The sequence below is a fragment of the Nomascus leucogenys genome, chromosome 3 (genome assembly GCF_006542625.1).
Source record: "Nomascus leucogenys isolate Asia chromosome 3, Asia_NLE_v1, whole genome shotgun sequence".
NCBI classification, from domain to species: Eukaryota; Metazoa; Chordata; class Mammalia; order Primates; family Hylobatidae; genus Nomascus; species Nomascus leucogenys.
This window is the reverse complement of record NC_044383.1, coordinates 64,123,980-64,150,787: the sequence shown is the minus strand read 5'-3', so window position 1 is coordinate 64,150,787 and position 26,808 is coordinate 64,123,980. Positions and strand designations below refer to the sequence as shown.

Here is a 26,808-nt window from a genome sequence, read left to right as displayed (position 1 = left end):
CCACACCCGGCTAATATTTGCATTTTTAGTAGAGACGGGGTTTCACCATATTGGTCAGGCTGGTCTTGAACTCCTGACCTTGTGATCTGCCCGCCCGGGCCTCCCAAATTGCTGGGATTACAGGTGTGAGCCACCACGCCTGGCCTAATATGCATTTCTATGATTTTAAGTGAATCATTAGGAATTCTGTATATCTAACCTGTGTATGCCTAAACTGTGTTAAAGTTACCTACATTAGAAATTAATTGGGAAATTTCTAAATAGGAACAATCCTAGGCTTTCAAAATCAGATTTCTGAGAACAGAGTCAGAGAACCTGTATTTAATATAAAGACAAATTCGTCTTGACAGAAGTAATAAAAATAATATAATAAAAATATACCTTTTTACAAATGAGCAAATAATATTTAAGTATTTTGTAGGTCTATCACATTATGTATAAAATCTAAAACCTTGCCTTACTTCCAAACGGTCTTCATCTCTTTCAGAAGATTAATCTCCTTCAGAAGATTAAATGGTCACCTGTGCTATTTAGTCAAAAGAATCTAATTTAAAAATTCTATCATTTGTATGAAGAAAACTATACTGAAGCTTATGGAAAACTTAATATTTGAAAATAATATTTTTACAAGTTAAAAAGTGGTAGATATTTGTAGGATGAGCAAGCCAAAAGATCTACTGTACAACATGAGGACTACTGTAATCAGAATTTTTGCTAAATTAGTAGATTATAGCTGCTCTAGCCACAGGGGGAGAAATGGGTAACTATGTGAGATGTTAGAAACGTTTGTTTCACTATTTCATTTTACTATATATATGCGTGTGGGGTGTGGTATCTTATAACATCATATTGAATACCTTCAATATGCTCAATAAATTTATTTCTGAAAAAGTAATTATGTATATATCCTAAAAGAGAGAAAAGGTTTTATTCAAAATACTTTGTCTCTTTGAAGAATTACTGAACAAAACACATGGTGGGATGGGGACAGTGGTGCTGTAGTTAGGATGACTAAAGCAGAGTTGACCTAGTCTGCCCTAGGATGTTTTATTGGTGAGTCATCCAACTCATCAGGGAAAGGCATTGTCATGATACTACTGTGTGGGCGGACGGACTCCAATATAGCAGTTGTGCTTTTTCAATTTTGAAGTTTAGTCACCTGTTCACGGGTAACCTAGTATCCATAGGTTGTCTCAGATTTTCTTTATGTCACCAAGATCCAAAGCTTGGTCCTTTTGTTGGCTTTCATAATAAAAGTCTATACACACAGAAACATTTAGTGAAATTTGTACTATATTAAATGTTAAGAGGTCTTTGGGATAGCAAAGCAGACAATCTTTTGCAAAAGCTGCCTTACTTCCCTTTCCTTCTTCTCTCTCACTTAACAGAACTTGGATATTTTTGTAATATATCTTCTACTTTAAATGAATTTGTCAAGAAATTTATTGTAAATGCAGATAATTCCATCTATAAAAGGATATCTGAAGAAATATCTTTTCCCCATGAGAGAATGAAAGTTCTCATCAGGTATGAATTTTTGCTTGTTTTTGCTGTTTTTGTTAATACCCCAGGATCTGAAAAATGCTTGGAATACAGTAATTTCTTAACAATTAATTGTTGGCTGAATGAATGATTAGAATGCCTTGTTTATTGAGTATTTTCTTATATTGGGTCATAATTCCCTGACTTAGAGACCCCTTCTTAACTTCCTTCCATAGCATAAGAATCCTCACTGGTGCAGACTGCCTTATAATGTTCACCTTCACTGTGAGCAAGTGAACTAGGAAAGATTCCTGGTCCTTTCTTGTGTCCAAGTAATTATGAGTTTCTATCTACTCCTTCTAATGAAATTCACCCTGTTCCCACGGCCCTCTGCACAGACACACACATACCAGAGCCCTGGACTAAGTTCAAGGGGCAATCTGATGATAGGGGAAAGCATTCCTCCCAGCAAGAGGGGGGTGGGGATGTGACAGACTGAGTCACATCTGTATCAACTCCAGATCCTTAAATGAGGCTAATGTTGCTGGTCCCTACCTGGCTGCTTGGTCTTGCTTTCTATGATTAACTGGAGTTTTTCCTTTCCACTCATCTTAAGAAGTAACTACAAATATTTAATATTGTTTTCTTGGTCTGATACAAGTTCTTCGTTTCTAGGAACATGGAATACCCCTACTTAATCAATTGGGAGTGCTGTGTCTCTTCACAAATTGCCCTGTGAATTTTTTTTTAGAACTGGGGATTTTTGTTTTGTTTGTTTTCCAATCTATAGTTTCAGCCACTGGAATAGGGTGAGTAAAATAATGTAATTTAAGGATGTGCACTGTTCTAGTCAGTGCTCTAGATATGTCACCTTCCAAGAGCTACAGCATCTATACATCTTATAAGCATCATAAGCAGCTGAAATCAAGCGAAAATGAGAAAGGGAAATGAGAGGATGAGAGAAGTCTGTAAAGACGATGTTGGCAGCAGCCATTCATGGATCATTTATAAAGGCAATGTTCAGAGGCAGAGAACTGTCTAATTTTTTAAAACTATAGTAAGATTTGTTTGCAAGTGTGTTCTATTATCATAAAATTCTATCCTGCTGCATAGCAGATAGAATTTGATTTTTGCTCCCTGAAAACAATCACTTGACAAGTAATATAAGTCTTTGCACTTTAAAAATTGTTCTACCACTTGTCTCCAGGATGGTTATTTTACAATCCAATATAAATGTAATAATCTGAATAAGAAAGTATGAGGCTCTGACAATTTTAGAAACAAGAACTCATAGGATATCATTTCCATAATATTAATGTGGTAACTCTTTTAGTATTGAAGGTAACAAATCTTTAGTAATAGCGAAATATAAGGCCTCTCATTTTTGTTTGCCAAGCGGCATTTCATGAGGTTTCATGCCTGTGTCATTAGCCATGGAGGAAATATTAGTTTTACAATGGAAATATTGTACAGCAAACCTGCAATCACCGGATTGTCTACATAAGTAACATCAACATGGATTTCCATCCAATAATTCACACTCCTTCAGCTCCACTGAACTGCAGTAGAAATGGATGTTGTATATAGGCCTTATCCAAATAAACTCCTAAATTACAAAGAGTCATCTCCAACCACGATTCATGCCATGCCCTTTTTCTCACGCCTCAAGTCAGAGATGTTGCTGCTGCCTTTGTCATGATAAATGCTGAAAACAAAGCAACAACTCACACATGAACTCCAGTTTTCAGAAAGTAGGTAAGTTCAGAAATAGCAGCTGGAAAGTAGTAGAACCTGAAAAAATAATTTGAACCATTGAACCATGTAACAGATTCAAAGGTAGGGCAAACTTCTCTATGTGCTTAAATCCAAATATTCCTATTCCACTGGTTAGGCTCAGGGGAAATCCATCTTCCTCTGAAAATGCATTAAAATGTGTATTTCACTTTGATATCCAGAAAGGTCCAAAGAATAAAATAATTAAAGGGGTGCATAAATATAATATTTCTTGGTCATCACCCTCCAACAACAGTTGTGCTAGTAAAATTATTAGAACAATATAAAATGCTAAACAAATAGAATATTTGGCTTTCAGGAGATGGGAAAGAAATGCATGCATGTAGTTAGGATAAATTTTATTTATGAAAACAAGTGTCCAGCCCACTTTGTGAAACAAGTGTCAGATTAGTTTGCCAATATGATTCCTTAAAACAATAATATCATAGTAACTATTATGTATTTGGTTACTAAGTTTTCTGGTGAGCTCCTAAATTTTATGTCTTATTTGCCTCACCCTAGTCCTGGTCCTGAGTGCCAAAGATGAGTTGTACATATTTTGAATTCTTTTCAGTGGCCCGTCTTGCATTCAGGATGCTGAAAATACCCTTTTCCATTGTTTTCTCTCCTTTATGCAACAGAGCTCCTTGACCATGACAAACCAAATTACCTGGTATTGGGTAGGGACTGATTGACTTCAATATCTTGTATTTTGTTACTATCATTTTAATAGCATGTTTCTAGGAGAATGTGTTTTAAGCTCCAAGTAATCAAGGAATTATTTTTTAATAGTTTTGTTTGGAGAATGGGAGAAGAAGGGGTTGATATTTACACACTCACACACATGAACACACACATATTCTTCTAGGAGTCTTCCTTTAGGACTTTAGGAACGAAGGGCAGTTGTCTTTTGGAGAGATACCCAGGTTGTCTTGAGGAATGCATGATTTACTGGTAGTATTTCCTTAAAGTCATACAGGTCTCTTATGACCACTGAAAGTTTCAGATCACCATGTTTTGGGGAGGGAAGCAAGTTAATGTCTGGTTCCACAGAGAAAATACAGTCCCCTGAGTGTATATGGTATATACAAAATGGTATTGACAATTTTGCAGGAGCACCAAGCATGGCCTAAAATAAGCTGGGGAAGTTGACAATGCCTCCAGTGTGGTTCTCCGAACAGATGGTCAACCTCACAAGTCCCATTTCAGTTAAAATGTTTGAGTGTAGTCCCTGGTTTTGGAATGACTCCCTGGGGGCTTTCATTCAACCTTTCTTATTATTTCCATTGAGAGCTAGGATTTATGTCCCTTCCCTTGAAACTGGGTAAGCTTCTGTTTCAACCAAAAAAGTGTGATGGAAGGGAGCCAGTGACTTCCAAGGCTAGGTCATAAAAAGCGACTCAACTTCTGCCTTTCTTGCTGGTATACTTTCATTTCTACTCCCTTCAGCTGCCATGCTAGCAATCTGATTGCCCTGAGCCCACATAGAGAGAGACAACCTGGGGAAGCTCTGAGACCCATGGATCTGGAGAGAGAGAGACAGAGAGAGAGAGAGAGAGAGAGAGAGAGAATCTAGTCCTCAACCTATTCCATCTCTCCACTGCTACAGCTCCAGTCACAGCTGACTGCAGCCAACTGAGGGACTCTGGGCCAAAATCAGCAAGCTGAAAATTTCCAGAATTTTTGTCCCAATGAAAGTATAAAAGAAAATAAAATTACTGCTTCAATTTTAAGATTAAGTTTAAATTTAACTAAATTTTGGGGTGATTCATTTCCGAGAAATGAATTACCAGAATTTTGAGTTTTCACTGTGTGAGGCTAGCCCCACAAGATGGACAAATATCTACTATCTTTTTATTTCCTTACAGTTTGTCTACTCAGGTGAATAGAAACAGCTGGTACCAGGAGGAAAAAAATAGCTGGCAATCATTAGCTCATTTCAAAGGACTTTTCTTTCTCTGAAATTTTAACTCATTAACTCCTTGTTGCTTCCTTCAGTCTCTGTTGTCTTTACAAACACTTTTTTTTTTTGCAATTTGTTATTTTCTTTTCCAGTTACTGTAGTAAAATTCTTGGTCTGCCAAGACCAAATCCATCCTGCTCACACCCCCACTTAAAGGTTAATTCTGCCTGTACTTGCTATCCTCATTTCCACCTTAGTTTTTTCATCACCTGTCACTATTCAGAGCAAAGCATACTTCACACACACACACACACACACACACACACACACACACAACCATACATATTTTTTCACTTTGTTGTAATACCTAGAATATTGATTAGTACAGACTCTAACATATTCTCACTCCAAAATAAAGTTATAAATATTCTGTTTCTTATCCTTTTTTTTTTGGAGACGGAGCCTCACATTGTCGCCCAGGCTGGAGTGCAGTGGTGCCATCTTGACTCACTGCAAGCTCTGCCTCCCGGGTTCACGCCATTCTCCTGCCTTAGCCTCCCTAGTAGCTGGGACTACAAGCGCCCGCCACCAGGCGCGGCTAATTTTTTGTATTTTTTAGTAGAGACAGGGTTTCACTCTGTTAGCCAGGATGGTCTCAATCTCCTGACCTTGTGATCCGCCCGCCTCGGCCTCCTAAAGTGCTGGGATTACAGGCGTGAGCCACCGCCCCCCGCGTCTGTTTCTTATCTTAAATAATGGTTTATTTCCTCAAGTTTTATCTATTTAGAGTGTTATGAAAGTAGATGACAAAAACCTTCATATCCAGAGCAAACAGATAACTTCAAAAAAACCCCAAAAACTATTGCAATTCTTAATAGCCATATTGGACCACACACCCTTATGTGACCAACCGCTATAATGCACCCTGGGATCTAGTAATTAGTATAAGCCAAGGCCCACTCCTGGATTTGACAGTAGGGCAATCACTAAGAATTTGTGGGTTCTAAAAGAATGGGGATGGAAATGTAGCAGTTAGCATTCTTAATACCGAACCGCATAAAACAACTTTGCTATTAAGTTGGTGCAAACGTAATTGCAGTTTTTGCCCTTGGCAAAAATGTTTATGCCAACCTAATAATTTCTGCTAAAAATATTATTGGAAAGCTGTTAAAAGTTCTATAGAACTTATTATCTAGGTAAACAGTTATAGAAATGGAGTAAGGCAGAAATAAAAGAACCACCATACATCCAAGATCTGTCATTTTTTAAAGGTATTTTCAAGATACTAAAAAATAACACTTTCAAAATAATATTTCTACCTTTTATTAATGTACATGTAAGTCTTTTCTTAATGTACATATAAGTCTTAGACATTTCCTAAATTGCACATTTAAAATAATAATAATCCTAAAAATCTAAATGCAGTTGGTATAAAATAAACTGGACCAATATGATTTTTCTTCATATTATGAGTATGGAGGATGACAAATAATTCATATTGATTGTCGACCTTGACTTGGCTTAGGTTTCCTACTTCACAATCTGTTGAGAAGAATTATATTATTCAATTTCAAGCTCTTAAGTGCTTGAAATTAATATAACTGATATCTAGGTATCAAAATAACACAATTTACATATCTCTCAAAGCACGACAAATGTATCCCATTGTGTATATTTATTTTACAAGTCAGTAGCAATGAAATTACCTACTCTATTAAAATCTAAAGACTTTTGACTTATATAGGCTTATCTGACTTCAATAAATATAAAAGTTTTACTTTTGTCTAACACTGTCTACTTTCCACAGACTCAGGAGCATGTTTCCGATTAATAGTAAAGAGAACTAGCTGACAACTGGCTACAACTATTTCAGTGAGCTTAGTCTCAACATTTAGGCTAGGGGTAAATGTTCCTTTATTACTAAGACAGAAAATACAAATTAGACCTTTATTCATCTCCTTACGTTTGGAGACTATTAAGGAGCTTCATACTTGTACTCTTCACCAAAGGAATGTAAGTGCACAGTAGACATTTTATTTAGTTAGGTTCTATCAATATTTTTTGAGTAATTATCAATGTTGAGCTGACAGGTATGATTCAACTCATGTACCAACACATAAGGGATGATGAGTATAGTGTTGAAAAGGACTCTAAGGCTTAACCTGGGTTCAGTCGTCAAGGGTGCCCTGTTAACTAGTGACACTGCCTAGTGGTGTGCAAGACTGAGAAAGGGGCTTGAATGCCACATATCTGCCATCATGTAAAGGCAATGAACAAGTAATAGATGAATGTCCATCCCCAATACCAATATTTCTCAATCTTTAGAGTACTAAGAATCATCTTGTGAGCTGTGAGAAATTCAAATTGCTGGTATCCACTTGTAGATATTATTATTTAGTATATTTAGGCCAGGGTTTATTAACTGGCTTTTGTTTCAAGAACCCATATGAGCCTGGTGACAGTGGAATGATAACCATGCTTTGAAAGCACTGCTCTTTATAGCATACTTTCTGTTCTCACTAAAGCTCTGAAAATGCCAATCAACTAGATATTTTATTGAAATGGTGTAAGGTCAAAAGTAGTGAAAGTGTGAGGAGTTGGCCTAACACCTAATCCTTTAAATGTACTCTTGCTATAAATAAACAAACAAAGTTCATTCCATAAGGATAATTATCTAGATTGCTTGCATAACTGCAAACACTCATGATGTCCCAGGGTACCACTGATGATTTTAAGTGTCAAGCTAATGTATCAGTAGCTAAACTCAGTTGTCATTTGAGACAAGCCCAAGTAATTCTAATCGCTTTTTCACAAGTGGTCTTCATATATATTTTTTTCTTTTCTAAGTAAACCTCTTTCTTTAATAGGTCCCTGCATTTGTGGTTTAAGACCTTTTTCCATCTGAGTTGCTTAGCAGTTTGCTAATAACATTCATAGTGATGTTTGACCAGGCTTAAACATGGTTTTCCATGTGCTTCTAGTCATGTGCAGTTAGTTTGACCCACTTTCCTCATCTAGTCATTTCATACCCATTAATGTCATGATTCAGCAAAGTCCTGAAGAGATTTTGGCATAGTTTAGTGGGTAAATACATAGAATTGGCTTGAAAGAGAAATGGGTTTTACTTTTGGCTTTGTTACTTATATGTCTAATTGAGCAAGATTGTTACATATGGATGGATGGTAAATAATTTTCCAGGAAATGTGTTTAATTCATTTTACTTTTAGAAAACATGTCAAAAATTCATAGTAAATTTATTAATAACTCCTGAATGAAAAATTCAGTTTTTATGTTTTAGTTTCCTCTGGACCTGGACATAAAATTAAAATAAAAAATAATATGTAAGCATAATTATGATGGGTAAGTTACTAGCTGCACAGGGAATAAAATTCCATGACCAGATCCTTATCATCCCGAATTGAACTACTCACATTAGCACAGCAAACACGGTCTATTCTAGAGCTAATATTTCCTCTGCCAAAATGTCTTATTTGCTTGGATTATATCAACAAATTGGCAGACCTGCCCAGCTACTGCCTTTGCCTGTCTATACATATCTTGGCCATCAGAGGCCTTGAACTTCATGCCAAGTAAGCTAATCTCCTTTACCCCATTCCACAAACATTTTTCTTTTATCATTTACTCTGATTTACCTAATTATTGTCCTTAATCTGCCATTTGCCTATATTTTATCCATTCTCATCTTTTTCCTTAACAAGAGAAAGCTGATTTTATCGGAAATGAAATGCACTGGCAGAGAAAACTGTAATTTCTTGCCCCCTAGCCAAGTGGGACTAGCCTTGTAACTGGTTAGTTCTGGCTAAAGAGCTTTAACAGTAGTTTTTGGTCATGAAACTGGAATCTTAAAGGGAAGTAGGGGTGAGGAGTCAACTAGCATATGCCATTTTGTCTTTTTTTTTTTTTTCTACCTGAAAGGCAAATGGAATGGTAGGCATCCTAGTGGCTATCTCATAACCATGAGGTCACCTAAGTACGGTAGCCTAAGGATGGCAGAACACATATATGGAAACAAGTGGGAAATCAATGTCATTGAGTGGCTACTTTGGGTCTGCACTTCAGTGTATATCTCATTATTTAAAAGAAGTATGAGTTCCTAACTTATTTTAAGAATTATTGACTGATTTCTGTTACTTATAGACTACCACATTGATTCATTACTCAGATAGAGGCAACTCAGATAAAAATGATTTTGACAATGGCTTCATAGAATCTGGTAATTTTCCAATAAAACCCTTTCCTATATGTAAACTTTGTTTTTCTTTTATTTCAACTAAAGAGGGGGCAATTATGGCAGAAGGTATTGCCAGTTATTTGAATTACCAAAAAGTTAGAAGAAATTTAAACTAAATTCATAAGTTTTCTACTTGCTTGTGATCGTTTGAGGAACACAGTAAGCCATCATATACGGTAAAATATTGTTTGTACAATTCCTAACTGATGAAATAGTTATATCCCTTAAAATATGTTAGAAAAAAGACCCTTACCAGTATTGAGGTATTCCTGGAACTTTAAGTGGAACAATAACTTCGAGTTAGGAGTTGCCCTGTTTCTGGCAAAAGTTTAACATTTCTGGATCCCACCCACCCAACACTGTATTCTATGCATTTATTGTGTGGGTCAAAAATGCCTCCTAGGGAGACACTGCCTCTCTGCGCCTCCTCTTACACTTCTTTCTCTTCTATCAACCCCCATTGAAAAACTGCTGCATCAAGAAGAATCTAAGACAATTCTGCCTTAAGAACATATCCATTTATTCCTCTATTTTATCTGTTCTACATTTAAGTCTCTATCTCTATTGATTTAAAATTTGAAGATATATAACCTCTATTATTCTCTAATAATAAAATTATGTCCATTCGAACCCCTTTTATCTCTCATTTTCATGAAATATGTCGGAAGATGGCAATCAACAAATTTTTAGAAGTATGTGTAAATGAAATTATGAATGTATAATGGGTACAACAGGGAATTTTAGTCTAGACTCGCCATTAACTTGCTACAAACTTCTTAGAGATTTTATTTATCAATGAAGTGTAGTTAATAATACTTTCAAATTCTATGACATGGTAATGTTATTACAATAATATAGAATGATGTGTGTGTAATCATCTTGCATGAAACGCTGGGATAGTGTTATTTCTTTAAAGTGGGGAAAATTTAATGTGTTCAGATAGTCATGTATTCACAAATATATGTCTTGAGGCTTAAAGAATATGATCACTAGATTCATCAGTTTCTGGCTAGTTATATAAGATGTACAGTGATAAATTATGAATATGACACTATCCCCTTATTTATACTTATATTTAAATTTGTACTTAGTGTGACCGTGAATCACATACATTTGTAACCATTTTCCATTAGTAATGAAGTCTTCTATATTGATACTACTGAAGTATGTTAAAATAGTACCTAATTTCCAGAAAAAAAGCTCTTAAACATGTACATAGCACATAATCAGTACCAAACCCTGTCTACCAGCATTAAGTAATTCCATAAATCTAACAAACAGAAAAACAGAAATACTATTACTACTTCGTTTTAAAAATGATGAAACAAAATCACAGAGAGTCTTAAAAAGTGAAAAAACTTACATGGCAATTAAGCACTGGAATCTACATTATAATTCAGGTAATCTGACCAAAAAGTATATATTCCTCGCCACTAACAATACAAAGAATGTATATATTTTAAAAATAATTTTGATTTCATAGTCATTTTATTTTAAATTTTAAAAAGCATTTTGAGCTCTAAAAATTAAATATCCTTCAAGTTTGCCACCCGGTAGCTGCTTTGACAAAATTCTATTTTAATTTTCTTCAAAAATTAATATCTGAATTAAGTGTTGAATGGAAGCTGCCATTTGTGAATGTCCTATTTGTTTTTCTCTTGCTAGTCATGTCAACAATCGAATTGGACATTTTTACTTATACACAGTAGGTAGAATTCTGGCAGGAGAGAATATGACAGACAGGGAAGATGAAAAATATTAATCAACTATAAGGTATTTATGAGAATAACTTTATAAACTGCTAATCTTTCCCTAATAACACATGACACACAAATGGGGGTGGGATAAGATGATATTAAATTTTAAGAATATTCTGCTAACATTTTAAATTATGCATTATTCCATGTTTTTATACATCCAACATTTAAATAAAATTTATTTGGTATAAAAGCCTGTCTAGTAAAGTAACATCACTAATAAATTTCACAGTTTCAATGCTCAAGTACAGATAATGTGTTGCTACCATAGAATATATTTCACACCTTTCCACAATTCACTTTCTGAATATAAGTCAAGGGCATGTAATTTATCTTTTTCGTCAAAGCCAGCTAAAATATTTACAGTTTTACGGTGAGCATTTTATGATATACTGCATTATTTTCTTATTATCTGTATGTCATCAAAGGTATGTTTTGATTTCTATAATTAAATTTTAAAGTACAATGGAATTTTAACCAGTCTCATTTTGGTAATTTTAAAGTTAAAATTAATACACAAAATAAAAGTCTCACCTAGATTTGGATGCTGCTTCTGATTATATCAAGTTTATGAAAATTACTAACAAGCCTCTATCTTTTCCAAACGTTTGTTGTTGTTTTTTTCTCAATACAGTGCTTGACATACACCTGATAACAAGATTGATAAGAAATATTTGGACAATTTTACATGAGGCTATAAAATAAAAAATAATTATTTCATCATGAAACCTAGGTCTCAATTAGTGACTTCAAATCCCTCCCTGGGTCTCAAATAGTGACTTCAAATCCCTCCCTGTTGCAAGGGAAGAAATAAGAACATAAGAGCAGAAATTATATTACATTAATTCAAACTATTTCTTATTTTCTAAAAAACTGATAAAGATCCTAAGAGATGTTTAGTTTATTTCTCATGACGTTAAACATATCACATAATTATAAATTATTAATGAATATAATGAATTATAAAGGATCTCAATTAGAAAAGGAAACTTTGAAGCCTTTTTCATTGCATTTTAAATAAAATGTATAGATTGGGAGCCAAGATGGATGACTAGATGCAGCCAGGAAGAGCATCTCCCACAGAGATCAGATGATCAAGAATGATGATATACTCTGGTTCCTGGCCTCTGGGGGCTCTGGGGGAAGAGGTGAATTAAATACGTGAGGAGTGATCCCTTCTCCCCACAGACCTCCAGAATCCTAGCTACAGGAGACCCCATGACCCCCATGGACATTTGAGCTAACAGGGAGAGCTGCTTGGAGAGGTGTTGGGGATAAGACTCCAGCCTATGTAGAGCCAAGAGGGTTTGGCATGGGAACAGCTGCCATGGCACATGACCAAGACATCAATCCCCCATGGCTCGCTATGCTCCTTTAGGGGGCATTGGCTTTTGTTGACTGTCGAACCTGGACACAGCAGTGTGGTCTTACCTGTGGGAGGGGAAATTCTAATCTCAGTGCCCCACTGTATGCTGGCCTCTGACACGGTCATTTCCTGGTCATGCCCACTTGCAGCACAGCCTTGGATGCCTGAGGGGGTGTAGGGCAGTTTCTTGGCAGCTGACATTATAGCTCCTTTGCCAGCAGACCAAGCACAACCATCGAAGAGATTCAAAAGACAAGTCCCTGCTGATGGGCACCCATCCATCCATAGCCTCCTCCCATCGCTTTGACAGCATGCATTTGCTCATGGACTTCCATACCACTTTGCTGGTGCAAGAGGGTATACAGAACTCACTGCCCCATTGCCACCCGCACATGCATGTGCAGACCTCATGGCTGCCACCCTACCTCCACTAGCATGTTTGCACCCTGCCTCACCACCACTACTGATGCGAATGTGCACACACAGACCTGCCACCCAACTTCTGCTGCTGCCTCACCCCAGCTGACACACATACCCCACTTCACCACCACTGCCACTAACACATGTGCACAAGCACGGACCCCACTGCTGACTCCACTTTGACACCACTGCCACTAATACATGTGTACAAGCATGGATCCCACTTCATCAGCACCATGATAAAACACTTTGGCTGGTACTCCCGACCTGAGTGTTACTGTTAACAAATGAGGACCACCTTGTCCCCTCCAGGGCAGGAGGTACTCAACCTCGAGAGGCCAGAGAACAAAGCCATGGGCCACGTACCAGCCCCCAAGTGTTACAGCATGCAGCCCAGGAGTGCTAGGTTGAGCCTTGGCCCAGTACAATCTTCCAGAAATGAAGCTAGTCAACTGAACCCACCTTATACCACTCTCAAGGACATCAAATAACATAAAAACAAAACAAAAAACAAAACCCATTCAAAGGACAATAACTTCAAAGATTAAAAGAACATCAGTCCATACCGATGAGAAAGAACCAACACAAGAAGTCTGGCAACTCAAAAAGCCAGAGTGTCTTCTTACTGCCAAATGATGTACCAGTTCCCCAACAATAGTTCTCAACCAGGCCGAAATGGCTGCAATGAGACACACAGAATTCAGAATGTGGATTAGCATGATAATCAAGCCTCAGGAGAAAATTGAAACCCAATCTAAGGAATCCAATAAAATGATATAAGAGCTGAAAAACAAAATAGCCATTTTAAGAGAAAAAACAAAACCAATCCGATAGAGCTGAAAAACTTACTATAGGAATTCGACGATAAAATTAGAAATATTAGCAGCAGAATAGACCAAACTGAAGAAATAATCTCAGAGATCAAAGACTCGTTCTTCAAATCAACACAGTCCGACAAAAATGAAGAAAAAATAATTTAAATAATGAACAAAACCTCCAAGAAATGTGGGATTATGTAATGTGAGATTATGTAATGTGTAAATGTGAGATTAGTTTAGTGCTATACATGAAATCAAACCTAGGATTTATTTGCATCCCTGAAAGAGAGGGAGAGACAAGAACCAACTTGGAAAAAGTATTTGATGATATTGTTGATGAACATTTCCTCTGTGTTGTTAGAAAGGTCAACATTCTAATTCAGAAAAGGCAGAGAACTCCTGTGAGTTACTATACAAGATGTCCTTCCCGAAGACACATAATCTTCAGATTTCCCAACATCAATGTTAAATAAAAAAAATATTAAAACTATGTAGAGACAGGCCACTAACAAAGGGAACTCCACCAGTCTAACAGCAGACCTTTCAATAGAAACCCTATAAGCCAGAAGAGATTGAAGACTTATATACAGCGTTCTTAAAGAAACACAATTCTAAGCAATAATTTCATATCCAGTCAACTAAGCTTCATAAGCAAAGAAGAAATAAGACCCTTTTCAGACAAGCAAATGCAAAGGGAATTTGTTACCATCAGACCTGCTTAAAAGAAATCTTTATGGGAGTGTATACATGAAAGTAAAAGACTGTTAGTAGCCACCACAAAAGCACACTTAAGTACATAGACCATTAACACTAAAAAAGGAGCCACACAATCAAATCTGCATAATAAGCAGCTAAAAACAAGATGACAGAAGCAAATCCACATATATCAATATTAACCTTGAATGTAAACAGAATAAATGCCCCAGTTAAAAGGCACAGAGTGGCAAGTTGGATAAAAAAGCAAGACCCAACTATATGCTATCTTTAAGGGACCAATCTCACATGTAGTAACACCCAATGACTCAAAGTAAAGGAATGGAGAAAAATCTACCAAGCAAATAGAATACAAAAAAGGGCAGGTGTTGCTATTCTAACTTGAGACAAAACAGACTTCTTCAAACAAATAATGATCGAAAAGACAAATAAGGGCATAACATAATGATAAAGGGTTCAATTAAACAAGGAGAATTAACTATCCCAAATATATATGCACTCAACGCTGGAACACCCAGATTCATAAAACAAGTTCATAGGAATCTATGGTGAGATTTAAATAACCATACACTAATAGTGGGAGACTTCAACATCCCGCTGACAGTATTAGACAAATCACTGGGGCTGAAAACTAACAGAGATAAGTGGGAGCTAAACTTGGCACTTGACCAAATGAATCTAACACATGTCTACAGAACACTTCACCCAACAACAGAATATACATTATTCTCATCTGCACATGATACATACTCTAAAATCGACCACACAATCGGCCATAAAAAAAATCAACAAATTCACAAAACTAAAAACATATCAACCACAATCTTGGACCACTGTGCAGTAAGCAAAGAAATAAGTACTAAGAAGATCTCTCAAAACCATGGGATAACATGGAAAATAAGCAACCTGCTTCTGAATGAGTTTTGGGTAAACAAAGCAGAAATCATGAAATTCTTTGAAACCAATGAAAACAAACAACATACAAGAATCTCTGGGACACAGCTAAAGCAGTGTTATAAGAAAAGTCATAAGAAAAGTTTTAGCACTAAATGCCCATCTCAAAAGTTAGAAAGATCTCAAATTAACAAGCTAACATCACACCTAGAAGAACTAAATAAACAACTCCAACACTAGCAGAAGAAAAGAAATAACCAAAATCAGAGCTGAACTGAATGAAATGGAGACATGAAAACCCATACAAAGGATCAATAAAACCAGAGTTATTTCTTTGAAAAAATAAATAAGATTGATGGACTGGAAGGTAGACTAATAAAAAAAGGAGAAAATACAAATAAACACAACCAGAAATAATAAAGGTGATATAACCACTGACATCACAGAAATACAAAAACAAACAAACAAAAACCTTCAGACAAGACTTTATTACAAACATCTCTAGGCACACAAACTAGAAAACCTACAAGAAGTGGATAAATTTCTGAAAACATTCAAACTCCCAAGATTGAATTAAAAATAAACTAAAACCCAGAACAGGCCAATAATGACTTCTGAAATTGAATCAATAATAAAAGCCTACCAACCAGAAATAGCCCTGTACCAGACAGATTCACAGCTGAATTTTATCAGATGTATAAGGAAGAGGTAGTAACAAACCTACTGAAACTATTCCAAAAAATTTAGGAGAAGGGATTCCTCCCTAACTCATCCTGGTATCAAATCTTGGCAGAAACACAGCAGAAAAAGTAAAACTTCAGGCCAATTTCCCTGAAGAACATAGATACAAAAATCCTCAAGAAAATACTGTATTCAGCAAACTGAATACAGTAGCATATCAAAAAGCGAAGTCACCACAATCAAGTGGGGTTTATCCCTGGGATGTAAAGTTGGTTCAACATACATGAATCAATAAATGTCGTTCATCACATAAACAGAACTAAAAAAAAAAAAACACATGATTGCCTCAATAGATGCAGAAAAAGCATCTGATAAAATTCAACATCCTTTACATTAAATATCCTCAATAAATTAGGCATTGAAGACACACACTTCAAAATAATATGACAAGAGCCATCTATGACAAGCTCACAGCTAACATCATATTGAATGGGCAAAAACTGGAAGCATTCCCTCTGAGAACTGGAAGAAGAGTATTACTCTCACTACTTTTATTCAACATAGTACCGGATGTCCTAGCCAGAGCAATCAGGCTAGAGAAAGAAATAAAAGGCATCCAAATAGGAAGAGATGAAATCAAGCTACCTTTCTTCACATATATAATGATTTTATACCTAAAAAGAACAGATTTTCTGCCTAAAAGCTTCTAGAACTGATAAACAACTTCAGCAATGTCTCAGGATACAAAATCAATGTGCAAAATTTACTAGCATATCTATGCACCAACAACATCCAAGCTGGAAGTCAAGTCAAGAATAAAATACCACTCACAGTAGCCACAACAATATTAAAATACCGAGGAATACAGCTAACAAGTGAAAAACCTCTAGAATGAGAATTTAAAAACCCTGAATTAAAAAATCAGAGACAACACAAACAGATGGAAAAATATTCCATACTCATGGATAGTAAGAGTCAATATTGTTAAAATGGCTAATGGTCCAAACCAATGTACAGATTTAACACTCTTCTTATCAAACTACCAATGGCATTTTTTGCAGAATTAGGAAAATATATTCTAAAATTTATATGGATATAAGGGGTTGCATGGCAATATATTCAAGCTTCTGTACAAGGCACTTGACGTTGGGGCATAGAAAAATACTGAGGTACTGTATGTATGTTGTTTGTGCATGAGACCATAACTCCTTGACCCTGAAAACAGAACAAGTAATTCAGTGTGTGATACGGAATGCTGAAAACAGTCTCCTAAGAACGTAGTTTAACTGCTTTTACAAGGCCATATGCATCTCATGACCCAGTGGCAAAATGTCATCTGGTGGATGTCTGTAGTAGCAAGCCCTTTCAATAAATACTTGGTGGACGGATTCTGGGGGGCACTCTCTCAGAAGAGCTGCCCATCACCCTACTCAGCTGGAATTGTCTGAGTACTCATTCTTAGCATTCGCTGAAAGCTATAAGCTTCAATGGAACCAAAAGAGAACCCAAATAGCCATGATAATCCAAAGCAAAATTACAAAGATGAAGGCATCATACTATCTGACTTCAAACTATACTACAAGGATACAGTAAACAAAACAGCATAGTACTGCTTAAAAAGTAGACACACAAACCAATGAAACAGGTTACAGAACCCAGAAATAAAGCCTCACACCTACAATCACCTGATATTTGACAAAGCCAACAAAAACAAGCATGAAGAAAAGGAACCCTATTCAATTAATGGCAAAATAAATGACTAGTCATATGCAGAAGATTAAAAATGGACCCTTTCCTTTCACCATATACAAAAATCAACTCGAGATAGATTAAAGACTTAAGTGTAAAACCAAAAACAGTAGAAAACCTTGAAGAAAACCTAGAAAACACCATTGTAGACATAAGCCCTGGCAAAGACTTCATGTTGAAGATGTCAAATGCAATTACACCAAAAACAAAATTGGCAAAAGGGACCTAATTAAAGTTTCTGCACAGCAAAATAAACTATCAACAGAGTAAACACACAACCTACAGAATGGGAGAAAACATTTGCAAACTACGCAACCAACGAAGGCTTGATATCCAGAATTTATAAGGATTTTAACAAATGAACAAGTAAAAGACAAACAACCCCATTACAAATTGAGCAAAAGATATAAACAGACAGTTTTCAAAAGAAGTTACAAACATGACCAACAAGCATATGAAAAAATGCTCAACATCTCTAATCATTAGAGAAATGTAAATCAAAACCACTGTGAGATACTATCTCACACCAATCAATCAGAATAGCCGATATTAAAAAGTCAAAAAATAAGAGATTCTGGTGAGGTCATGGATAAAAGAAAACATGGGTTGATGGGTGCAGCAAACTAACATGGCACGGGTATACCTATGTAACAAATCTCCAAGTTCTGCACACGTATCCCCTAACTTAAAGCATAACAATAAAAAATCACGCTATGTGGAATATCATACCCTTCAAGTGTGTGTATATGTAAATTAAACCCTAAACATTAAATATTTCCTAAGATTTATATACATTTATATATAAACAATAATTAAATAAGACGTTTATGTATACATAACACACTTGTTATATTTATATATAACATGCACACACACACATATATTTATATATAGAGAGAGAGAAAGAGAGAGGAAGAGAGAGAGAGACATATGGGAGGATAAACATTAAATTATGAATGAATTTACTATTAGTTGGAAAATCAAAAATTCATTTCAAAAGAAAACAGAAATTAAAGAAAGACACTGAAGACTAATGGATATTTTAAGATGATTGTCTCTGATAAAAATTATTGCTACCAGAAAAGACTTGCAGATATGCAAAATACTAGAACACGCTTGAATATTCATAGGATGAGCCATTAGCATGGCAGAGCTAAAGAAACAGAAGATGAATAACGGAAAAATCAAAATCCAGGAAATATGAAGACAGATTGGACTTTGCTGATAGCAGGACCCCTGCAGTAAGTGCTGATGCTGAGAGGATTTTCAAATTAGTATTGAGAATGATTAAGAGTCAAACTCTTTGGTCAGGCTGAGTCTGAATCTGAATTTCCTGCTTTGTCTCTTAGTAGGTGTGTAAGCCTGGGAAAGTTACTTACGCCTTTCTGTGTGTCAATTTCCTCATTTTATTAAATAGCAATAAAAAATACAACTTGATCAGGTGAGTTGTTAAGAAGACTAATAAAATGTACTTTAAAGAGTTCCTAGCAAAGTAAGTGTTTAATATTGGTTGACAATGAAATAAAAGAGGATACAAACAAATGGAAGAACATTCCATGCTCATGGGTTGGAAGAATCAATATATTGATTGATAATTATCATCATGAAAATGGCCATACTGCCCAAGGTAATTTATAGATTCAATGCCATCCCCATCAAGCTACTAATGACTTTTTTCACAGAATTGAAAAAAACTACTTTAAAGTTCATATGGAACCAAAAAACAGCCTGCTATTTTTCATTGTGTATAATTTTCTTACTTTTTAGATGATGAAATTTAGGCTCTAACATGTTAAGTTAGCTTCTTAAGGTCATAGAGCTAGGCTGATGGCACCATGATTAAATATAGAGGTTTTTGTTTGTTTGTTTTTGTTTTTTAACTTTTGTTACTGGTGGCAAGTCTGGGTAGACTCTGCAGTCCTCAATTCTTGTCTTGTTGAGAGAAAGAATTCAGCCAACGTACAAAAGTAGATTTAAGGCAGAAATGAGAGTTTACTGATGCAAAGAAAAATACACTTGGAAGAAACCAAATGGGCAACTCAAAAGATTGAGTTGCCAAAATTGACAAATGGGATCTAATTAAACTAAAGAGCTTCTGCACAGCAAAAGAAACTACCATCAGAGTGAACAGGCAACCTACAGAATGGGAGAAAATTTTCGCAACCTACTCATCTGACAAAGGGCTAATATCCAGAATCTACAATGAACTCAAACAAATTTACAAGAAAAAAACAAACAACCCCATCAAAAAGTGGGCGAAGGACATGAACAGACACTTCTCAAAAGAAGACATTTATGCAGCCAAAAAACACATGAAAAAATGCTCATCATCACTGGCCATCAGAGAAATGCAAATCAAAACCACAATGAGGTACCATCTCACACCAGTTAGAATGGCGATCATTAAAAAGTCAGAAAACAACAGGTGCTGGAGAGGATGTGGAGAAATAGGAACATTTTTACACTTTTACACTGTTGGTGGGACTGTAAACTAGTTCAACCATTGTGGAAGTCAGTGTGGCGATTCCTCAGGGATCTCGAACTAGAAATACCATTTGACCCAGCCATCCCATTACTGGGTATATACCCAAAGGACTATAAATCATGCTGCTATAAAGACACATGCACACGTATGTTTATTGTGGCACTATTCACAATAGCAAAGAATTGGAACCAAGCCAAATGTCCAACAACAATAGACTGGATTAAGAAAATGTGGCACATATACACCATGAAATACTATGCAGCCATAAAAAATGATGAGTTCATATCCTTTGTAGGGACATGGATAAAACTGGAAAACATCATTCTTAGTAAACTATCGCAAGGACAAAAAACCAAACACCACATGTTCTCACTCATAGGTGGGAATTGAACAATGGAACTCATGGACACAGGAAGGGGAACATCATACTCCGGGGACTGTTGTGGGGTGGGGGGGAGGGAGAGGGACAGCATTAGGAGATATACCTAATGCTAAATGATGAGTTAATGGGTGCAGCAAAACAACATGGTACATGGATACATATGTAACAAACCTGCACATTGTGCACATGTACCCTAAAACCTAAAGTATAATAATAAAAAAAAGAGAAAAATAAAATAAAATAAATAAAAAAGGCAAATAAAAAAATAAAATTGACCTGATTTTTAAAATTGCATAATGAAATGACCTTTTTCTGTTATCTACATTTATAAGCAGAAGTATACTTAATTTTAATTAGTAATTATTCCCACTTTTCAGATTATTAAGACAGCTTAGCTATAGCCACCCAATTCCATTGTCCTTATAGCCATTATTTCAACTCTACTATTCTTCTCATCTAAACATAGCAAATATGTTTTCTCCACAAATAAACCATACCACTAGTTCATAAAGCTTACCACTGGTAACTTTTATAAATTACATAGCTATCTTTTTTCAGGAACTGTCTATACTTCATCTACCTGCAATGACAGGTTTCTCACTGTCAAGGCAGCAAGTGATTCAACTCCAAAATTTAACTTTAAATTTGCTTGTTTGATCATTTCTGACTTCAACATTCAAGTTGAATTACAAAGGAAATGGAATATGACACATAGATAAGCATGAAGGAAATTTATAGGGGCTGATGGAATCAGTGTTCTTGAAATGGAGGAAAAGGAATGAGGATTATGAATATAGAAAATCTGAGTGCTATTCAGTTGCAACAAATGCTCTGCTGACCCCACAAGGATTTCTGAAACTAGGGTACACTTCAGAGCTGTCCTAAATTGAGAGGAGGACTTCCATACTCCTATGTTTTTAGGCCATTGGAGGGGTCTGCCCACAGAAAGAGTCATGACATTGAGAAAAGTAGTTTTCTACAGCTGAGACAATGCTAAAGAGAGCTTACAGCTAAGACTTGTTAATTGGCAAAATTTGAGTAGGGAGCTACAATGACACCTTCATGCGAGAAAAGAGATCTGGGTGGCATAGCCTCCACCATATTTACTTATTTTTTTTTTCTTTTAAGTAAAGTATCCTTAAAATTAATAGACTTATCATTATTAAGGATCTACGAATTAAAATACATATTCTGGTTCTACAGAGTCCACTGACTAGTTGGCAAGAAGTGGAAGTAGGCAGGCAATAAAAATACTGTAGTGTGAACATTTATATTATTACTAAGCTGGAACTTTTCTCTTCTGGAAAGTGCCCCTGCCTCCATCTGCCTTAAAAATAAAAGCGCCTGTGCCTATATAAATTTAATGTTTACTCCAAGAAATCTTCACCCAAGAAGTTAGGATTATGAACTAATAAATAACTTTACTGTTTGCTTGAAGAAATTATTGCAACAAAAGTATCTGAGAAAACTATCTGCTCACATCTGAGCAAACAACTGTCAGACAACATTTTTCACACCCAAAGAAACAGCTCAGTTATTACAACAGTTTCATCTAGTCTTCAAAATCTTCACCCTTCTTTGTCTAGCAATCCTATACTATTGTGTAAAAACTTTATTCAGTTCTAAAACATTCCCCAACTCTAAAGACCCAATTTAAGCCACTTGAGCTAATACTTTAAAATCCCATAAATACCCTTCACTAACATCCTGTCTTTGAGACACTATTGAGACTGTGTCCATGTAGTGTTCTTTGTTGCTGCACAAATTTAATGAACTAAGATTTGCTTAATCTACAGATGTTTTGGTGGTTTGTGGAAGAGACTATAATTATCCATTCTGGAAATCACTTTAAGAACCTTTTAAGATCTTCTTGGCATGGTTGAAGATCCTCAATTCAGAAACAATGCATTATCATGTCATCTAATAAGTATCCTATATGGGAACCTTTCCGACCACAATAGTAAATTATGCCCAACATTTAGCCTGAGCTATGATTTCTATTGTCTATATCAGTTATAGCCTACAGACTATAATTGTTCATTTATGTCTATGTCTTCTTTGCTGCCACACCAGCAGTGTCAGATAGGACAAAGACAATATGATCCCCACAACTGAAAATATTTACTATTTACTCCTTTAGAAACAACATTACTGATCTGTTATTTCAAACTGATGGCTGAGTTTATCTCCTGAGAATGGAGGAATCACTCCTCTATAAATCATTTGCTTATGAGCTCATGAATTGAAAACTCTTATCTTTGTTAAAAACGCGTCAGTAGCAACACTCTAACTTTTCTCTCTGTTTGTCCTTGTCACTTTCTGTTTTGAGTCTTTTTAAGAGGGAGTTTATAGAGTAGAGTGGGCATAGTTCCAAGCAGTCTGTCCCTTAAGATGGCCCCAGTGCTCATAAGATAAAAAAGTCTTATGTGTTAATCCTTACTAGGCAAACTTTGTCTTCCTTAATGTTTCAAATTTAATGAAGAGTTTCCTATGTCTTGTATTTGTTTACTTGTTTTCTACTTGTCTAGATCAGGAATTGCCAAATTATGGCCTGTAAGGCACACCTTTATTTTATGTGTATGGCTATGAATTTACTTGGTTGCCTCTGTTCAGTGCTGGAGGTTTCACTGCACTACAGTTGGTGATGGTTGGTCTTTGGCCAGATTCCGGAGACACTTGATTTTACAAATACCATTTTTACCTACTGCAGTTCTCTTAAAGTCTTATTAGTCTCTCCACCAAACAGAGCTTTCTTCATGTTTTAATTCATGTACACATCTCTCTAACTGACATAATTTCACCAATAACCATTTGGAAATGCACTGCCAAGTTCAGGAATATTTTGATCTGAAGATGATTTTTCAATTTAGAACACAAAAGAGAAAACTCTCATGAAGAAATCCTTTTTATTATCTGTCTATACGAGTAACATAGAAAACCTCTTTGTCTCCATATTTCAGAGATTAATAATGTTACACCTTAATTTATTTTTTGTTATTTTCTTATATATGTTATTATTTCCTCTTTGATAAATTTTCTATAATGTGATACCAATTAACTGTGATATCCACAAGGCTTTTATCAATAGTATTATTCTTGGCTTCCATGGTCACTCCATGGTAAGAGCATAATATTTGACTAAAATTAACTTATGATTTTCCTAAAATATGCTGGCTGTGCGCAGTGACCAGACCTCGTGCTTGCTCACCCACACACCCCTCGCCTGGCGCTCTGTACCTGGCTCTTAGCAGGCGTGGGATCCTGACTGGTAGCAAGAGTGGAGCGCAGCCTGCTAGGCCTAGTGGGCTGGGCAGAAGGAGCCCAGCGGCGCAAGCAATACTCACACAGAGATGCTGCAGCCCACACAGGTTTCTGGCTGGCACAGTGACACCCCAAGGATCCTGTGATAGTATTTTAAGCCCATCTGATCCTATTAGTCTTCTTGGGCAGTCATAACAAAACACCACAGATTGGATGGCCTAAAAAACAAGAAATCAATTTTCTCACAATTGTAGAGGCTAGAAGTCCACGATCAAGGTGCTTGTTTATTCGATTTCTGGCAAGGCCTCTCCTCCTCACTTGTACGTGGCTTCCATTTTATGTAACCTCACATGGCCTTTCCTCAGTGCACTAAGAGAGTGAGCAACCTCTCTGGTGTCTTTTCTTATAAAGACACTAGTCTTGTCGAAACAGAGTCCGACCATTATGACCGCATTTCACCATAATTACTTAATTAGAGGCTACATCTTCAAATATATTTAGGCTGGGAGTGAGAGCTTCAAAACCTTTTTTTTTTTTTTTTTATTTTTGAGGAGTGGGGCACACATTTTCCATCCTAATGAGATCTTGTCTAACTCAGGCAGCAAATGAAGCACTGAGCCAACAAAGTTTAAGGTTTCTCCTAGCATTCAACACAAAGTAAAAATCAAACACCAGTATTTTCAGATCCACTTCACAACGAGAGAAAGGCAAAAGCAATTTACCTTACCTCACCCTACAGCGAACTAGTTTGTTCACAGCAAGAGGACTAGAAAAAACACAACAGGGCGGGTCAGGGCAGCCGACCGCTCTAGGGACCCAGTCCTCTGCGCGCGCCGTCGGCCCTGGCCCAGTCGCTGTGCGCAGAATCAGGCGACGCGCGCAGAATCACCCAGCGGCGCGCGCAGAATCAGTTCTGAGCCTCCTCGGCTCCCGGCTCTCCCGCCTGTCACGGGTGTTTATCCGGCTGCTGGGCAATCTTTCCCGCGAAGGAGGCTGTGCCTTCATTGGGTCACGCCCCGGGCTGGGGAGGCTCCTCCCTGGTGGCAGAAACCGCAGGGGCGGGGAGGAGCCGGGCTCTGCCTGCACCCTGAGGAGAGCGGGGCTGGCACCGCGCAAGGGGCCCTGTCTCCGGGGAGACTGATTTCGGCCTCCTGACCTCGGGACCCCTGACTGTGGAGTGTCAGAGACGGAGGAGGATTTAGTGATCTTGTCCAACCCCCGCCCGCTTTTCACAGGTTGGGGAGATGGGCGCCTGGAGAACGGAAATCCAGTTATCACAATTGACTCCAGAAGAGAGAAACTAACAGAACAATAACAATGGAAGAAATTGAGAACATTATCAAAAAGCTATCATCCTGCCAAACTCCAGGCTCAGATTGTGTTACGGGTTAAAAAAAGTCAGTCCTTCATGAAAACGAAAGACCTTAAGCAACACGATGGATTCAGAAGCTCATGAAAAGAGGCCACCAACACTAACATCTTCAGAACAAGATATATCACCTCATATTACAAATGTTGGTGAAATGAAGCATTACTTGTGTGGCTGCTGCACAGCCTTCAACAACATCGCAATCACATATCCCATTCAGAAGGTCCTCTTTGGACAACAGCTGTATGGCATCAAAACCCGGGATGCAATATTTTAGTTGAGAAGGGAAAGATTTCGAAACTTGTGTCCTGGAATCCTTCCCCCATTGATGCAGAAGACAACTACACTTGCACGTAGGTTCGGTCTCTATGAGGATTTATCCTGCCTTCTCCACAAGCATGCCAGTGCTCCAGAGTTTGCAACCTGTTGCGTGGCGGCGGTGCTTACAGGGAGAACAGAAGCAATTTTCACTCCACCAGAAATAGTTCAGACATTGATTCAAGATCACAAGCATCATGACAAATTTACCAACACTTATCAGGCCTTCAAGGCACTGAAATGTCATGGAATTGGAGAGTATTATCAAGGCTTGGTGCCCATTCTTTTCCAGAATGGACTCAGTAATGTCTTGTTTTGCGGCCTTTGAGGTCCCATTAAGGAGCACCTACCTACAGAAACGAGTCACAGTGCTCATTTGGTCAATGATTTTATCTGTGGAGGTCCATTGGGTGCCATGTTGGGATTCTTGTTTTTTTCCAATTAATGTTGTAAAAACTCGCATACAGTCTCAGATTGGTGGGGAATTTCAGTCTTTCCCCAAGGTTTTCCAAAAGATCTGGCTGGAATGGGACAGAAAACTGATAAATCTTTTCAGAGGTGCCCATTTGAATTACCATCGGTCCCTTATCTCTTGGAGCATAATCAGTGCAACTTATGAGTAAAGGTTATATGAAAAAAAACAACAGTTAAGTGCCATTTATCAACTGAATAGACCTTCTAAGAGGAATGCAGTTTGGCCTCTTTCTTAGTTGGCCAAATACAAGTTGGTGTCATAACTCCAGGCCACAGTGAGTTATGGGCAAAGCTGTTTTGCTTAAGCCTCAATAAAACAATAAAAGATTCCAATAAGAAAATATAAGGGATTTGTTTGTTTTGTTTTCTGTTCTTTTTTTTTTTGTTTTTTTGTTTTATCATTACCTAAGAGCCTTAGGCTAATTGCCTAGTAAATAGCTGTCCATCTGATGGCCTTTGATAGGGAACCTAATCCCCAAAATAGGATTATTTTTCTCAAACCAGTCTTGAAATCTTCTGCATTGAAACATAAGTGGCTGTGAACGGCCAGAGAGAAGGTCCTCAGGGGCCAGGGGCTCCACAGGCTTCCTTTGTTACTCCATTGCTTGCTTCTCTGCCTTCAGGAGCAGCTGCAGAGGATAGTCTTCATTAAGCTCAAGCATATGACAATGGGGCAGAACAGAGAAGAAAAACAGCTTATTAGGTGTAGG

At 36.9% G+C, this 26,808-nt stretch overlaps 1 pseudogene across 1 annotated transcript; it reads left to right on the top strand.

Annotated features, from left to right (window-relative positions):
* Positions 1-24,842: 24,842 nt before the first annotated feature.
* Positions 24,843-26,435, top strand: LOC100585789 (annotated as a pseudogene). Its single transcript, XR_122678.4, has one exon. The product of XR_122678.4 is annotated as a solute carrier family 25 member 51-like (transcript).
* The last annotated feature ends 373 nt before the right edge of the window (positions 26,436-26,808 follow it).